The sequence below is a fragment of the Lolium perenne genome, chromosome 4 (genome assembly GCF_019359855.2).
Source record: "Lolium perenne isolate Kyuss_39 chromosome 4, Kyuss_2.0, whole genome shotgun sequence".
Classification (NCBI taxonomy): domain Eukaryota; kingdom Viridiplantae; phylum Streptophyta; class Magnoliopsida; order Poales; family Poaceae; genus Lolium; species Lolium perenne.
Genome location: NC_067247.2, coordinates 396,275,341 through 396,294,115, shown reverse-complemented (window position 1 = coordinate 396,294,115; position 18,775 = coordinate 396,275,341).

Here is an 18,775-nt window from a genome sequence, read left to right as displayed (position 1 = left end):
AGAACTTATAGGCTGATCGTTCTCAGTTGGGTTTCCTTTGGGGGGGTTTTGGTTCCCCCCCCCCCCCCCCCCTTCGTTTTTCTTTTTTATGGCTTCAGCCATCCCCATGTTTTCTTCTCCTATATTTATATAAGGCAAAAGCTTTTTTGCCCGTTTCAAAAAAAAGGAATAAATGACCAATGTGAAATTCAGACTATTTTAATGATGTGATTCCTTAGTATATATGGAAGAATTATTTTAAGATTAAGTCTCGAACATAAATTGGTAGTTTTAGACAGGAATAGAACGTTCACCATTTTGACATTCTGTCTTTAACCAATTCTAAGGTATGAAAAATCCTCTGAGGTCAGCCACAAATGTATTTTCCGGACCATTGTTCAAATTTAATCCAGGGATGCTAAATACGGCAACCTAAATAACTCTTACACAATGGTGGATGCAGGTTTGTGACAATTAGTATTCACGTTACCAGAAAAAGGAAAGTTGTCCAAGTTCAGTGTAAATTTTAGAAGATCAGTATTCACAAAATAATCCGACATAACAGTCCAGTTTCTTGTTTGTTAAATACTGATGCATATTCTCCTAAATCTGGAAAATGCAAAATATAAATGGATTTTTTAATTTATCCAAGCTCAAAGGAGATGAATAGAATTCAAAGTTGTCCATACATATTTGATGTCTATGACATGGAAATTCAATTCGGCTCCCAGGTGCATCTGCCCCCTCTACCAAAGAAAAGAACATATTTTGATGTGCCGAAAAATTTTGACAAAAATTTTTACATGTTCATCTCCATAATATATGTGCATTTGTCAAGTTTCGTGAAAAACAATATTTTTGTGGTCTATATAAAAAGGAGAAAATATATCTTGTGAACAGCCTTATTTTTATCATCGAATTTTATGTTTTGTACACACGCCACACGAGGAGCATAGCACGTGAAGATGTCCACGCAAAAAAAATTTGTTTCAATTTTTTGAATTTTTGAAGTCTGTTAAGATGCATTCCAAAATAAAGGAAGCATGTGCTTCCATGAGCAAAAAAACACCACTCCACCTTCTACATCCTTACAAGCTCATAACATGTGCATTCAATAAATTTGGTCAACACCACATATACACTATATACGTACTGTGCACAGGATTTTGCTCCGATACACTTCATTTGGCGAGTCTTTGAATCCAATGCTACGGGTTTGATTTACAATTATTCTGCATACGAACAGCCAGTACAACTACAGATCGATAAGCATTAATAGGCGATATATGAGGTAATTAGTACTCTCCGTCCTAAAAAAAAGTAGCTCAACTTTATGTAGATAGAGAGGTACATAGATATATTTTAGTTATAAATAAATCTGTAACTAGAAAAAGTTGAGCAGCTATTTTGAAACGGAAAGAGTACAAAGGAACGGAGCAAGGGTGACTCACGGGGATCAAAATGAGGTCAAAATCAGTGTCGTCCATCGGTGATATGGGGTGGCCCGATCTTCTCAGTAAGCAACGGTGGTGATGATGACCACGGTGATAGCAGCGGAGGAACACGACGATGTAGTGGATGATAACTTGTATGACGCAACGAGATCTCTCGATTGGTCCCTGTCGCCAATGCAACAGCTCTCAACCCTGCAAGATATTCGCAACTCCACACACTTGCGCACGTAGCCGCCGACCACGAAGCGGTAAGTTGCAATCGTCTAATTCCCAATGGAACAGCAGATCACACAAGACTTTATCAGGATCTACACAATATCAAGCAATATGGTGTAGGGAATTCAATAGTTTTGCAGAGCAAACAACTAAGAACTAGGGTTTATCTTAAACGTGGTCTAAAGCAGCTAGGGGGCGTCCTGGGCACTTATATAGGTGTTCGGGACAAATTCTGGTCGAAAAGATACAAAGAAAACCGACCCAGAATAGATCTGGTCGAGACAGACTCGGACGCGTCCGGTCTGGAATCCGGTCAACCGGGCTGTGGACCGGGCGGTCCGGTCGTGGGTCCGGTCGACCGGGCGGAAACCGGGACCGGGCCAGGGACCGGACGGTCCGGTCTGGGGGCCGGTCTGACCGGGTTCTGGACCGGCCTGGACTTCGTCTTCTCCTCTCGCGCATGCCTCCCGCTCCTCCCTCGCGCGTTCATGAGATATCTTCATGTCCAGCTCCATGTTCATCTTCACGGCCATCTTGACGTCCGGCTTCATGTCCAGCTGCTCCTCTCCTCGTGCGATGCTCGTCTCCTCTTGATACCTGATGATACATAAGTAATAGGACTTAGGCAGTATAAAGTTCTCATCAATCAAAGTACCGTTTAGAAACAAGTTCACATGTTGTTTAATTAGCTTCGCACGAGCCCTTGTAATTGGTCCAATCCGAACTTCATTGGACTTGAGCTTCACAGCAGGTACATCTTCAGCTTGCAATGACGGAGGTAGTAGTGAAGTAGGGATGTCCTCATCATCTCCCCCCCTTCAAAAGGCGTCGACCCCGACGCTCCAAGGTCTTCTCCGTCATATGGTGTCAAATCAGACACATTGAAAGAATTACTGACACCAAACTCATCAACTGGAAGATCTATCGAGTATGCATTATCATTGATCTTGGCAAGCACTTTGTAAGGACCAGCACCACGAGGCTTCAACTTAGACTTCCGTAGCTTCGGGAACCTATCCTTGCGAAAATGTACCCAGACCATATCACCAGGCTTGAACAACATCTCCTTACGCTTCTTGTTCATCCTTGCAGCATTGCTCTTGCCTTTCTTCTCTATCAACTCTTTAGTCTTCACATGGATCTTACGCACAAAATCTGCCCTCTTAGATGCCTCCATATTAACTCTCTCATGTATGGGCAAAGGCAACAAGTCAAGTGGAGTAATGGGTTTGAAACCATACACCACCTCAAAAGGACACAGCTCCGTGGTAGAATGTACCGCCCTGTTATAAGCAAACTCCACATGCGGCAAACAATCTTCCCACTCCTTCAGGTTCTTCTTGATCATGGATCTCAATAGTTGTGACAAGGTTCGATTCACCACCTCAGTTTGACCATCAGTTTGGGGATGACAAGTAGTACTGAACAGCAGCTTTGTCCCAAGCTTTCCCCACAGCGTCTTCCAGAAGTAGCTCATAAACTTCACGTCACGATCAGAAACAATAGTCTTCGGGACTCCATGTAGTCGAACAATCTCCCTGAAAAACAGGTTAGCAACATGCGACGCATCGTCGCTTTTGTGGCAGGCAATAAAATGTGACATCTTAGAGAATCTGTCCACTACCACAAATATAGAATCATGGCCTCTCTTAGTACGCGGCAAACCCAACACAAAATCCATACTTATATCTTCCCAAGGTGTAGTAGGTGCCGGTAACGGAGTATACAAACCGTGAGGCTTCAGCTTGGACTTGGACTTGTTGCAAGTAATGCACCTCTTCACATACATGTCCACGTCTCGCCTCATCTTTGGCCAATAAAAGTGGTCAGCTAGCATGAGTAGCGTCTTCTCACGCGCCAAAGTGACCCATCAAACCTCCAGCATGTGATTCCTGCAATAAGAGCAAACGCACAGACGATTCTTTGTCGAGTAGCGCTTGTACTTGCTTCTGTATCTCCTTCGTTTCTTCGGGGTTCGTTCTATATGGTGCCCGATTGGGTAGCGAAGCTCCGGGAATCAAGTCAATTTGATGCTCAATACCTCGCAATGGTGGAAGTCCTGCGGGTACCTCAGCCGGAAACACGTCGCCAAATTCCTGCAAAACATTAGAAACACCAAGAGGAAGAGGGGTCATGTCGTTAGAAACCAAAACCGTACCCCTGTATAAGAGCACAAGAGGCATGGCTGTAGGATCCTCACTAAATTCTCTCATGTCTTCTTTGGTGGCTAATGAGACTAAGGAATTCACTCTCTCACTTTTCGTTATATCACTCACAACATTACAATTCTCTCGCCTATCTAAAGATGCATCTTCCAAGTTCACTTCAACTTTCTGACGAGACTCATTGACAATTTGCTGTGGTGTCATAGGCTGTAAGTTGATTTTCTTGCCCTTGAACTCCAAGTGATATGTATTGGCACGACCATTGTGTTGCACAGAACGGTCATAAAGCCAAGGCCGACCCAATAGTAGGTGACACACCGTCATAGGAACCACATCAAAATCAATGCAATCCTTATACGGTCCAATAGCGAATTCAACACGCACCATGTGGTTTACCTTCATTTCACCATTGTCGCTCAACCACTGAATATAGTATGGATGCGGGTGCGGTAGATACTTCAACTTCAGCTTGGTACACAACTCCTTGCTTGCTAAATTGCGGCAACTCCCGCCATCAACAATGACCTTGCAAGCCTTGTCAGGACCAACTAAAGCTTTTGTTTGGAACAAATTGCAGCGCTGAGTAGATGCACTAGGCAACACATTAAGAGCACGCTGCGACACAACAATGGTGCGAGCATCAGACGGATATGCATCTTCACCATCAGTGTCATAGTCATCATCTTCTGGAGCATTAGGATCAACATCATCTCCAGTCTCATACTCATTGTCCTCATTGATAATCATGACTTTACGGTTAGGACAATCTCTCTTGAAGTGACCTTTGCCACCACATGTGTGACAAACCATATCACGGTTACGCGCAGTAGACACATTAGAGCCACTCGTACTTGCAGCAGATTCGGACTTCTTTGTGTTAGACACATTGGAGACCGGCTTACTAGGCTGAGTAGAGTAAGGGGCGGAGCGCGTCGAAGGCGCCGGCGCCATAGATGGGGCCGCGCGGGGTGTGTAACGCCCAGCTCCTGTAGCTCGTCCTTTGATCTTTGCTTCGTCAGCCAACTGTGATTCAGCTTCTCTTGCATGATATAACAATTGATTCATATTGGTGTAACTGTAGTGACGAACAATGCCTTTGATATCATACTTCAAACCATTCAGAAAACGCTGCATTGTCATCTCAAGAGACTCACGGACACGGCCACGCTGCATTAGCATCTCCATCTCCATGTAGTATTCATCGACAGTCTTCACACCTTGTCTCAATAGAGTCAGCTTATCATATATATTCCGCATGTAATTTGTAGGCACAAAGCGAGAAGTCATCGCCTCCTTCATAGCAAGCCATGTGCGTATAGGTTGTTCACCATCCTCTTCACGATTACGAACAAAAGCATCCCACCAACGCAATGCATAGCCATCAAATTCAGAAGAAGCAAGCTTGATCTTTCTATCTTCAGTGTAGTGCGGATGTAGATTCCACAACTTTTCAATCTTCAGCTCCCAAGTGAGGTATTCTTCAACATCAGCACCTCCTTCAAACTTGAGAATAGAAAATTTGGGCTTACCCAATCCATCTTCCTCATCTTGTCCACGACCATTGCGGCCAAGTGGAGCCCAAACGCGAGCACGATCGCCACGACCAGGGGCTTCATCAGCATCTTCATATTGTTGTCGGTGTTGATTAATATTCTCAACTGACATTGTCAAAGTCCGAAGAGTGCGTTGAATATCCATCATTTGATCTTGCATTGCCGTGACGGTCTCATTAGTAGCATCCAGCTTTTGGGAGATCTCTTGGACCGTCCCTTTAAGCTCATCATCCTGAGCGCGGAATTCACGTCGCATCTCATTACGAAGAGCCTCATACTCCCTCCATGTCATCAAATCCGCGGAGTTCTTGTTCTCCTGGTTAACAATTTTTTCATCACTAGCAGACATGGTTAGTAGGTTAGTGCACTTAAATCAAGAATATATGGTGGTACCCTCACAACTCACTCAAAAACTGATAAGAAAAGGAGATCTTACCGTTCCAAAGTAAATTAGTGTTGCTTACCACTTGTAGTAACAACTAGTGCACGGATGTAGCGAAGCGAATATCAAGGGTATAAGAACAAATCACACGGCAAAGCAGGATATATGTGGGGCTGTAGGTAGGCTACATATTTGCACCAATAACAAGCTCTAGCGCTGACCGTAGACAACCAAAGATACTCACACCAAGGCGATATAATGGGGCAATGCAACTATATGTGGGAAAGGTTGCAATGCACACGAGAGACGCTAGCAAAGCTCAACGAGACAGGCACAAGATTGCTCAACTACGGGTGCAGAAAAGTAAACTTAGGCCTTCACTTGATTCAACTAGCACTTCACTTCTTTTCGGATTTTTCTTGTTGTAACACACGCAGCTATGTAGCTCTTTTTGCTTCTTTTCAATTTTCTCTTTTTTTTTTGACTCAACTCCTTGATAACACGGCCAACAAAATATGCAAAGCACCAAACCCTAATGAGCAGCCTGACGAGCGGTAAAACTAGTCTCTTCTGGGGAAGTTCCTAGTCGCGTATATCGATAGGCTGTGGCTATGGCTGGGAAAAGCACACTGTACGCTATGTGGACTCGGAGTAAACAAAGACTGACACCACTTGATAATGGAAACACAAGATGATAGAGTAAACTCAAACCCTAAAACTAGATGGAAGACAAAGATACGCAAAAACAACTACGAAAAGCAACTAAAACTCGAAATTAGTGCAATCTAAGGCTATGGCAAACCTTAACCCTAATATTTTTGGCTTTTTCTGGATAGGAAAACACTCACAACTCAACTATGGGGTGGATTGTGGATGGCTTACCGAGGAAAACTGGAAATCTGATACCAAGATGATATGGGGTGGCCCGATCTTCTCAGTAAGCAACGGTGGTGATGATGATCACGGGGTGATAGCAGCGGAGGAACACGACGATGTAGTGGATGATAACTTGTATGACGCAACGAGATCTCTCGATTGGTCCCTGTCGCCAATGCAACAGCTCTCAACCCTGCAAGATATTCGCAACTCCACACACTTGCGCACGTAGCCGCCGACCACGAAGCGGTAAGTTGCAATCGTCTAATTCCCAATGGAACAGCAGATCACACAAGACTTTATCAGGATCTACACAATATCAAGCAATATGGTGTAGGGAATTCAATAGTTTTGCAGAGCAAACAACTAAGAACTAGGGTTTATCTTAAACGTGGTCTAAAGCAGCTAGGGGGGCGTCCTGGGTACTTATATAGGTGTCCGGGACAAGTTCTGGTCGAAAAGATACAAAGAAAACCGACCCAGAATAGATCTGGTCGAGACAGACTCGGACGCGTCCGGTCTGGAATCCGGTCAACCGGGCTGTGGACCGGGCGGTCCGGTCGTGGGTCCGGTCGACCGGGCGGAAACCGGGAAACTGCGAGGTTTCCGGTTTTCGTCCGGTACGAGCGTCAAAATCCGGTTGGCGGCCGGTTGCCGCCCGGTCGACCGGGCCAGGGACCGGGCGGTCCGGTCTGGGGGCCGGTCTGACCGGGTTCTGGACCGGCCTGGACGTCGTCTTCTCCTCTCGCGCATGCCTCCCGCTCCTCCCTCGCGCGTTCATGAGATATCTTCATGTCCAGCTCCATGTCCATCTTCACGGCCATCTTGACGTCCGGCTTCATGTCCAGCTGCTCCTCTCCTCGTGCGATGCTCGTCTCCTCTTGATACCTGATGATACATAAGTAATAGGACTTAGGCAGTATAAAGTTCTCATCAATCAAAGTACCGTTTAGAAACAAGTTCACCTGTTGTTTAAGTAGCTTCGCACGAGCCCTTGTAATTGGTCCAATCCGAACTTCATTGGACTTGAGCTTCACAGCAGGTTCATCTTCAGCTTGCAATGACGGAGGTAGTAGTGAAGTAGGGATGTCCTCATCAATCGGCTCCTTCCCTTTTGCCAACGGTGACATCGCCTGCAACCCCCGCCGATGATGGAGCTTAGTCAGAGAACCGCAAGGCCACACACCGCGCCATTAGGGGAGAGAGAGAACCAGAGCCAGGTTGGATGGAGAAAGGGTGACCGCTCATTACCTTGCCGAATCTAGGAGCAGGAGATGCCGCTATGGTGGAGAGGACGAGAGTTCGGGTTTCGGGAGGGGGAGGGGAGAGGAGACGAAGTGGACTGGTCGCTTGCCGGCCAGGACGAGACGCTTCGGTTTCGCTCCTGTCCAGATTTTATAGTGTAGTCGGCAAAAAGAAAAACCGAACTGAATTCATTTCCTTACCTACGGGGTTAACAGTCAGGGTTTTATTAAAAAAAAACAAGAAAACCTGAGCGGTGTTGGGCGGTCCAGGTTTTTTTACTAATGCTACCGTTGGGCGGTGTGGACTGATCGGAATGCACTTTGGCATGGGAATGGATGGCTTCGTTGGCGTCAGTGCTGTGTTCTCAAAATTTGGTAGTCATCTTCATTTTAGCACCCACCTCAATGAAGATGACATCTTCTACAATAAGGATTTGTTCGGTTGCCTGGGCTCATTTTTGTGTTGTCATGGGGACAGGCTCCATGGAGAAGGCTCCTTCGAAACGCACATTGGACCGAACATTGGATGTTGTTTGGTTGCTCGCGAAGAACATTTTGGCCCAGCACATACGTAAGATTATGTTTGTTTGGTTGCCTGCTTCCAGCCCTATGAATTCAGCGAAACACAGTTTAGTTGTTTGGTTGCACAGATCATAGATCCATAGTTTTACCACAGTTTAAATTAGGTGAGAATACCATGCTATAGTACGCTACATACGATCACACACCATTCAGAAGAACAAGATCATCACGATCACGACGATCACGACGATCAGGAAGATGATGATATAATATTTCACCATTCTCTCACGTACCCCCGGTGCTCCTTGTAGAGCAGACACTGCCTCCGTCGGTAGTTGTGCTATCAGCACTGGCTGATCGATGGCCTGAACTGTCAAGGCCTCATCACCAAGAATCTCTGGTAATCTTGTTGTGCCTCCTCCAATGTTTCATACTCTATATATGTGTTCTTGGAGTAGCCACTGACTTGGTCTTGACAGATCCTCCATGAGATGTTAATACGTGCATTTTACATCATCTATATTATCACATATATGTTTAGTTTTTATTGATATATGACATCATATACCATTATTTATGTATTTTTAGTTGATTTCTGGAACTTTTCTACAAAGTTCCCTTCATTATTATTTAATTCCAGGGAGGCAAAAACCTCCCTTTTCGTTTTTTATTGTTTCATGGACCTTTTGGACACCTAAAAATCGAGGGAAAATACCTGATCATTTTTTCACCCAAAGAAGCACTCTTGTCGTTGCCTATTCGACAATACCCCGGAGGAGGGATCCTCACGGAGGGGGAAAGAAGTAGGGGCCATTAGACGGAGAGTCCTCGGGACGCTGGTACGCGATTTACCCAGCTTCGGAACACCTGCATGATGGCAGGGCCTGCAGCTGCTTGTCTGGGTGCTTTCGCGTTGTTACAATGAGTTGTGGTTGTGCCTATAGGGCTCCCGGAATCCGGCTTACAAAGATGCCTAACTAAGGAGAGTCCTACCCGGAATACAATCTTGCATAACTACGGAACAATACATTGTTGTGCATGTCAAGGATCCGATTATCCCTAATGCGTCGTACTGGATCCGGCTAACCCTGATGGGCCTGGCCAGATCGAACTTCCAGGTTAGGTCGGTTGGATCCGGCTCCTTGTTCCTGGGCTAGACTTCCTCCATCTTGATCAACGACAACTGGGCCGCCCGATGAGCCACATGCCACCATCACCGTCTATGGGCCATCCGGGCTTGCCGGATCTAGCCACTCTCGATGGTACGCCCATGAAGTATACCCACAACAGTGGCCCTCAGAGTTCTTCGAGATTATACTCTTTTTCCGCCTTGCTTGCACCATCAACACTTCTGGCAAGCTCCCCGGAAACTGGGAAAAACTTGAAGAACTCTGACCTTATGAAACTTCGTTTCCAGCTGGTATGCCAGAAAATCTTTCATCCCGCGGGACTTCATCCATCGACCACATAATTACAATGAGCTTCCGGGTTACTCCCCTGCAGAGATATTTGCCTTGTAGTTGAATAATTACCCGAATCCTCGAAAGGTTAAAATGATTCCGCCAATCTTAGCGCCATCTTCGGGTAATTTAAACAGTAACTTGATCCCTAGCCGATTTTACCGCTAGAGTTTGGACACGTGCCATTCATCCAACGGCGCGACGCTTGCGTTCCGACCATGGGATGCGGAGCACGAATCTCCTCTCGCGGCTATAAATATCTCCGCCGCACAACCTAATCATCTCATTCCCCCTTTTTACCTTTCTCTCAAGCGCCGCCCCCGAGCTCCTGCTTCCGCCGTGCCGAACTTTCGCCGGAGTTGCTTCGTCGCACCGAGCTCATCAGCTGTTCTTAAGTCCGGCGAGCCACCGCGACAAAACCTCACCACCGGCGACTCCGACCACCGTGTCATCCATCGCCGGTGAGTATTCCGGCCTCAAGCTTTTCGTCGGTTTTGGTAGGGATGATCATAAGAAGTTTTTGGTTCTAGCTAGAATATCAAGTTAGTCTTTTTCTTTGTAGATTTCTTCTTCCTCTCCGCCTCCCACATAGTCGGAGCCCATTGTAGCCACGTCGCTATCCTCAGCTCCTACTCCCCTCATCCCAGTCCGGCTAGATCCTACTCAAGGATACGGAAAGCACATTGTGAGTTCCACCGCCAATCCGGCCGGAAAGGAGCGCATGGAAAAGAAGGTCGAAGAGGTGGTGAAGAAATCCAAGGCTCGTTCTCGCGAAGGCGAATTCAAGGGGCAGTGGTGGCCGTGCCTCACCACCGAAGATGAGCTCCGCGGCATGGAGGCAGAAGGATTCCTGCACCCCGGATCCTAGAGAGTGGTTCCGGGTGCATCAAGCCCGGCGGCCGAACCCGGAGAGTGGGTGCTAAAGAAAGCTCTGGTGGAGCGCGGATTCTCTTTGCCTCCGAGTGATTTCTTTTCGAAAATCCTCGAGGCCTACAAGCTCCAGCCTCACAACATTTCTCCCAACAACATACTCGCCATCGCCAACCACGTCGCCATCTGCGAGGGTCATCTCCGTGTAAAACCGGATCTGGCCCTTTTTCAATTTTTCTTCTCCATCAAGAAGGAGACCGTTCCCCAAACTTCCATGCTCGCCAAATATGGGAGCATCACCTTCAAACTCCGCCCTGGACAGGTTTACCCTCACATGAATCGTCACGAGTCCGTCAGGTACTGGTCCGGGGGATTTTTCTACGAGAAGGACGTCGAGAATCCGGCCTACTCCAAGACACTTCCGGCCTTCAAAGATGGTCATGCCTCCAATACCCCTGCCTGGTCAGCCAACCCCACATCTCCGAGTCTCCAGCGATGGTGAAGATGGTGCAGCGGGTCTGAAGCTGACAGAATCCGGGTTGTCGGGGAAAGATCTGATGTTGTCTTGGTTTACCAAGCGGATCCAACCCCTTCAACACCGTGAATGCCTGATGTACCTCTATTGTGGCCGCGATGATTCAATGCGCACCACCAAGGATAACCTTTCCTCTGATGCCCTGGACAAGCGGCTCCGGGTAATGATCAAGGTTCCGCGTGATGTTCATACTAACGTGTGTCATTTTGACATTTACATGGAGGGCGCTAGACCTTCGGTAAGTACTTTCCGATTAATCATCGTTTCCCTTTTTACGCCTGCAATTTTTCCTAAGGACTTTTACTTGCTGTTATAGCTTGACTCCCTCGAAGAGAAGGATCTGGGGACCTTGACCCGGAATCCGCATACCGGATCATCGAACCCGAAAGCTGCATCTGACGCGGAAAACATTGAAATTACTCTCCCTCACCTTATTCTCCGGTGACCCTCGCCACAAAGGCCTAAGTCACGGTTCCACTAAGGGATTTCCTTCGAGGCGGAAACTGGGCCTTACACAAAGCTTGAGGCACACATCCACAAATTAATTGGAGGCTCCCAAAAAATTGCCACAAAGTCCTCAAATCCATCTAGAGTTCCAAGAACCCAAGAGAAACAACTTTCTTGCTTTCACTTCCACGAATCACCGTGGAGAACTCAAACCGACGCACCAAATGCAATGGCAAGAACACCACAAAGATGCTCAAGTCCTTCTCTCTCAAATTCAAACAAAGATACAAAATCTATTGGGGGAATAAGATAGGAAGAACAAATAGGAGGAGGAACACCAAATTTCCCCAAGATCTAGATCTAGTGGATTGATGGGTTCGTTGCATGGAAAACAAAAAAAATTCTCCAAGACGAATAAATCCAAGATCCAATCTATGGAAAAGCCAAGATCTAATCTATGAGATTGGAGCAACGAGATAGATAAGAACTAACCCTCATAGATCCAAAGCCTTAATGAGATCAGATCTCGTGGTTGATGTAGACGATCGTTCCGGTGCTGCAATCTGGCAGCACTTTCGTACCCGGTCGCAAGTACGCTGTCGATGAAGTCCATCCTCTCCCCGTTCCAGCGGGCAGCGGAGGTGTGGTAGATCCCCTCGGAATCCCAGCAGCACGACGGCGTGGTGGTGGTGGTGGAGGATAAATTCCTGCAGGTCATTGCCAAGCCTATACAGAGTCGTGGTGGAGTAGAGAGGGGCGACCAAGGTTAGGGTTTCAAGGTATGGCACCCCTGCCTCCTCCCCTCTTGATATAGGGGGGAGGTCGGTTGGGGTGGCCCCCCACGCCCCAAACCCATCTTGGGCCGGCGGCCAAGGAGGGGGGAGTTTTCTTCCCCCAAGTTGATCCCCCTAAGGTTTTGGGGAAACCTAGTGGGCTGGCCGACTTGGGCCTTGAGGAGCATGTGCCCCTGGCCCATTAGGGCTAGGCTCCACCCCCTCGGCCCATGTTGGCCCTCCTAGGGTCGTGGGCCCATTGGTGGACCCCCTGGAACCTTCTAGAACCTTCCCGGTCTTCCACCGGAAAAATCCCGAACTTTTCCAAAACCTACAAATCAACTTCCCTTATATGAATCTTATTCTCCGGACCATTCCAGACCTCCTCGTGATGTCATGGATCCCATCCGAGACTCCGAACAAACTTCGATCTCCATCTCATATTCCGAATATACTTATACGACATCGAACCTTAAGCGCGTCACCCTACGGTTCGTGAACTATGCAGACATGATCGAGACTCCTCTCCGACCAATAACCAATAGCGGGACCTGGATATCCATAATGGCTCCCACACATTCAGCGATAACTTAGTTATCGACTGAACCATTAACATATGATATCGATTCCCTTTGTCACGTGATACTTTACTTGTCCGAGGTTCGATCACCGGTATCTCCATACCTAGTTCAACCTCGTTACCGACAAGTACTCTTTACTCGTACCGTGGTATGTCATCTCTTGTGACCTTGTCACATGCTCGCAAGCTAATTAGACGACATTCCACTGAGAGGGCCCAGAGTATATCTATCCGTCATCGGGATGGACAAATTCCACTCTTGATCCATATGCCTCAACTCATACTTTCCGAATACTTAATCCCATCTTTATAGCCACCCATTTACGTAGTGGTGTTTGATGTAATCAAAGTACCCTTCCGGTATAAGTGATTTACATGATCTCATGGTCAAAGGACTAGGTTACTATGTATCGAAAGCTTATAGCAGGATGAACTTAATGACTTGATATTATGCTACGCTTATTTGGGTGTATGTCCATTATATCATTCACCCAATGACATAACCTTGTTATTCACAACATCCAATGTGCATGATCAGGAAACCTTGATCATCTATTAATCAACAAGCTTGTTTTACGAGCGGCTTACTAGGGACTCTGGTTGTTTACACAACACACATGTATCAATGTTTCCGGTTAATACAATTATAGCATGGGGTGTAAACATTTATCATGAACACTAAGACATAACAATAACTAATTTATTATTGCCTCTCGGGCATATCTCCAGCAGTCTCCCACTTGCACTAGAGTCAATAATCTAGTTTACATTTGTAAAGATATAACACCTTGGCCTTCTGGTGCTTATCATGTTTTGCTCACGGGAGAGGTTTCAGCCAACGAATCTGACACGCTCAGAAACGTATGTATTTTGCAATTCATTTGCGTCTCCACGCATCACTCATTTTCCAAATGAGTCGGCATTAATCGTATACGTTCAGTCTTCTGGTGGAACCTTAAATCTGTGGTCTGAAATATGTCACTAATATTGTCACACACAATATAACTTCAAAGTTCTGAGACTATCGGAATTACACCAAGTTCTCAAAGAACTCCTCGACTTAAACACTCTTGATCATTGTCAAAACAATGACATACTCTAACTTCATTTGTAGAATCCGTCACAATATTTAGAACTCATCTAAATCTAGCATAGACTACTTCTAGCTCATTGTGCTACCTTTTAATGAACATTTAGCCTAATTGAGATTGAAATTTATTTTTATATGTGACTAAACTAATATCGATGCAACACCTTACATCGATTTGTTTGTCATTACCTCATACAAACCTATATATCCTTGGCTCTTCCAAAGTACTCAAAGATATTCTTACTGTTGTCCAATGATCATCACATAGATCATTCTGATATTTGCTCCTAACTCTTTAGAGCACAGGACATCTGATTGTGTTATTATTCGTGATCTAAAATCACTCATTTGTTCTTACTCATTGAGTGTCAAATGCACTCAAGTCTTGTTAAACCTTCACATGGAAAAGAACACCTTCTTAATATTTTTATATTGAACTACTCCAATATTCATTCTATGTACTATGACTTAAACTTATTATGCGTTTCAATCTATCTTCATCGATCTTGACGCTAAATATGTTTTAGTCCATGTCCTTTCATTGAAGTTAATTCTCAATGAAACATTTTAATCACATCAAGTATACAATTACATCATTTATAATCAATGATATGTCATCCACATATAATATTATAACTATGTCTCAGCGCTCCCACTTAACTTCTTTCAAATGCAGGCATCTTCATCGTTTCTGGTGAAATCAAAACTCTTTGATTATTTCATCCAGTGAAGATTCCAACTCCGTGATACTTACTTCATCCAGTGAAGTTTGTATACCTATCTAGTATTCCACAGACTAGCAAAACTCTTGGTTTGTATCTAGTATACATCCTTTATACACACTGCTGGTAAGAAATGTATTTCTGCCATCCTACTATCATATCTCATAAAAGAAATATGTAGCGAATACTAGAATAATCCACATAGACTATAAGCATCGCTACGGAAGATCTAATCTTATCCTAGTCAACTGTTTGAACTTTGTCGTAAACAACTTTTCGACAGGTCGAGATTCTTCAAGGATATTCCATCCAAGTCCATCAATTTTATAGATCCATTTACTTTCAAAAATTATTCACCTATCTTGGATTTCATGGCGCTTAGCCATTTTAACGGAGTCAGGGCCCATCATAACTTCTTTGTATGTAGTTGGTTTATCATTGTTCAAAATCAATCCTTTGTCCACAAATCATTTAGTTGATCACAAAGTAAACCACATCTACAAGGTTCAATAGGTACTTTGATCTCCATGACTATAACACTTTGTAGACATGGGAGCCATGATCATTCTGGCCGCTTCCGGAACCATTTCCAATGCTGCGCTACTCTGATCATCATGCTTAGGTTCATAAACCTTATCAAGTTCCATTGTTCTCCCACTCAAATACTTCGCTAGAAAACAATTTCTTGGAAATAAGCAAGTAACATTAACAAACACTTTTTTCTTTGACTTCATAGTGGAAAAATTCCCAATTTGTTCTCTGGGACAACAACAAAGACATTCATCCGGTTTTGGTTGTAAACTCATTTACTTATGCTACGAAAACCAAAATTTAAGAAAGGACTATTATGGTTTAGGGTTTTCTATTTCTGTGCCCTCGGGTCCTTAGTTGTGCTCAGTTTTCCCTAGCTCCTTAGTTTTTCCTTAGGCTTCCCCAGGCCTTGTCTGAAACCCTCAGAAGGAGCTCGGACGGGAGGAATCCCGTTAAGTTGACCGTTAGTGGGGCCGCTATTGGTACCCCGCTGTGGACATGTATCCACCTATCCAGATCATCGTGGGACCCACAACTTGTCCACGCTAGCGCGCCGGACCCACAGCTTACCCAGGTGACCATTGCAAAATGGGAGCCCGAGCCAGCCCCGCGCCCGTGCTCGTGCCATTGCTTCCCCTTTCTTTCCACGCGCCCCATTGTTCTTCTTCTCCGCCAGCGGCAGCCCTTCTTCGGCAGGCGGGTGATGTCTAGTTTCTCTTCGAACTCCCGTTCTTCATGGCCGCAGTATGGACCCGTGCCTTTGACAAGATGCCCTGACTGCTCACGCAAGGAGCCTCTGAAGAGGTCGATCTATAAGACGGACGACAATGGCAACCGTGGACGTGAGTACCTTGCATGCGAGAGCTTGCCATATAGAGATGGGGATAAGGTTAGATCTCGCTCCAATTGCTCTACTTTCTCTCGATTTTCTTGTTATTCCCTCGAATTTGGGATTTAGGGTTCACGTTGTTGTTTTCAGATCCTGAAGAAATGCAGGCATTTCGAGTGGATCGATGTGTACGTTCAGAGGCTTCAATTGTAGGAATCAATTGGCGCTATTGGGGAGCGCATTTTGGGAGGGGGGGACTTGCTGTAGAGAATGCGGCGGAGAGAGATGCCATTCCGATGAGGGCCCTTCCGATTATGCCTAATGCTCCCAATGCAGAATTGGTGGAAGTGAAGGGAGAACTGAAGAAAATGAACAAGTAGTTAAGGCAGTTGATCGAGTTGAAGAAGCAAGCTAATCTGATGGCTGGGTTTTTTTGTTGTATAATTGCGATCAGATTGTATCATTGCTCATCAGGCGCTAGAAGTTGTTACAAGCCTACAAGGGATCCCTTGTTACAAATCCATTATTCAGTTACATGTACTTGTAGTTGTTTTCAAAGTTAGTGTGTGCATTCACCGAAATTACCAAAAAAATACGTGTTAGGGAATATAGGAATGCTAAAGATAGTTGATAATTGTTAGAGGGGTGACAAATAATGCATTCACCGAAATCCCACAAATATGTATGTCTTATGTTTATACCAAAATTATACCACTTTTGGGACGTTTCAAATAACCAACACTATAATCCGTAAAAGAAAAGGAATGCTAAAGATATTTGATAATTGTTAGAGGGGTGACAAATCATGCATCACCGAAATCCACACAAATATGTATGCCTCATGTTTATACCAAAATTATACGACTTTTGGGACGTTTGAAATTACCAAAACTATATCCCTAAAACAAAAGGAATGCTAAAGATAGTTGATAATTGTTAGAGGGGTGATAAATAATCCATTCACCGAAATCCCAAAAATATGTATGTCTCATGTTTATACCAAAATTATACCACTTTTGGGCCGTTTCAAATTACCAAAACTATATTCCCTAAAAGAAAAGGAATGCTAAAGATTTTTTTGACCGTGGAACCGTAGGGGAAGCCCCTACGGTGTAATATTTATATTAATATAAGCCAAAAGGCTAACAATAATTCAGAAGATTACAATCAAGGTGGGAAGAAATGGAAAAGAGACATAGTCTAAATAAAAATGGAAGCTACCCAATCAACCAGAGGTTGAACCAGGGCCGTTTTGACTCTAAACTGATGCAACATAAGATCACTTTGGACTCTCACCCTCCAGCGCTGAAATGAAGGCAATACCCCTGAATATGTGATCATTACGTTCCTTCCACACATTCTATGCAATGCAGGCAACGATCTCCATAAAGCAAGGGCGGGCAAAAATCAATCTAGCTGTAGTATATCGGGATTCAATCGCTAAGTCTATTTCCAAAACGATATGGCAAGTGTTCCAGCAATTTTTTTGCAAAAGTGCATTCGAAGAACAAGTGATCTCGGGTTTCCAAAACCTGATCTTGGCAAAGGACACACGTAGGTCCTAAATTTAAGTGCCATTGTCGACGAAGCATCATATCTCTGGTATTGAGTCTATCCTTGAATAACAGCCAAACGAAAACTTTTAGTTTCGGAAAGCATGCTAAAGATAGTTGATAATTGTTAGAGGGATGACAAATAATGCATTCACCGAAATCCCACAAATATGTATGCCTTATGTTTATACCAGAATTATACTACTTTTGAGATGTTTAAAATTACCAAAACTATATCCCAAACTATATTACCTAAAAGAAAAGGAATGCTAAAGAAATTTGATAATTGTTAGAGGGGTGATAAATAATCCGTTCACCGAAATCCTACAAATATGCCAAATATTTATGCCTCATGTTTATACCAAAATTGTACCACTTTTGGGCCGTTTCATATTACAAAAAATCTATTCCCTAAAAGGAAAGGAATGCTAAGTTGATAATTGTTAGAGCGGTGATAAATATGTATGCATCATGTTTATACAAAAATTATACCACTTTTGGGCTGTTTCAAATTACGAAAACTATATTCCATAAAAGAAAAGGAATGCTAAAGAAAGTTGATAATTGTTAGAGGGGTGATAAATAATCCATTCACCGAAATCCCACAAATATGTATGCCTCGTGTTTGTACCAAAATTATACCACTTTTGGGACGTTTCAAATAACCAAAACTATATCCCAAACTATATTCCCTAAAAGAAAAGGAATGCCAACAAGAGTTTATAATTTTTAGCGTGTGAAAAAAATACAGATAGAGGGTGGAAGCTAGCCGCCGATAGAGAGAGAGAGAGAGGGCGGTGGCCCCGATCCGAGAGAGAAAGGGGTTATTCTGCCCGTTAGATCATACGATCAACGGTCGGCGGGCACGATCCGCGTGACAAGGGCTAGACCAATCAGGGCAAGGTTGGGCATCCCCTGTGAGAATTGGTGAAGGGAGAGGGCAAAACTGAGTAGTATCAAGAAACCAAGGGTACGTGAGTAGTAAACAGACTAA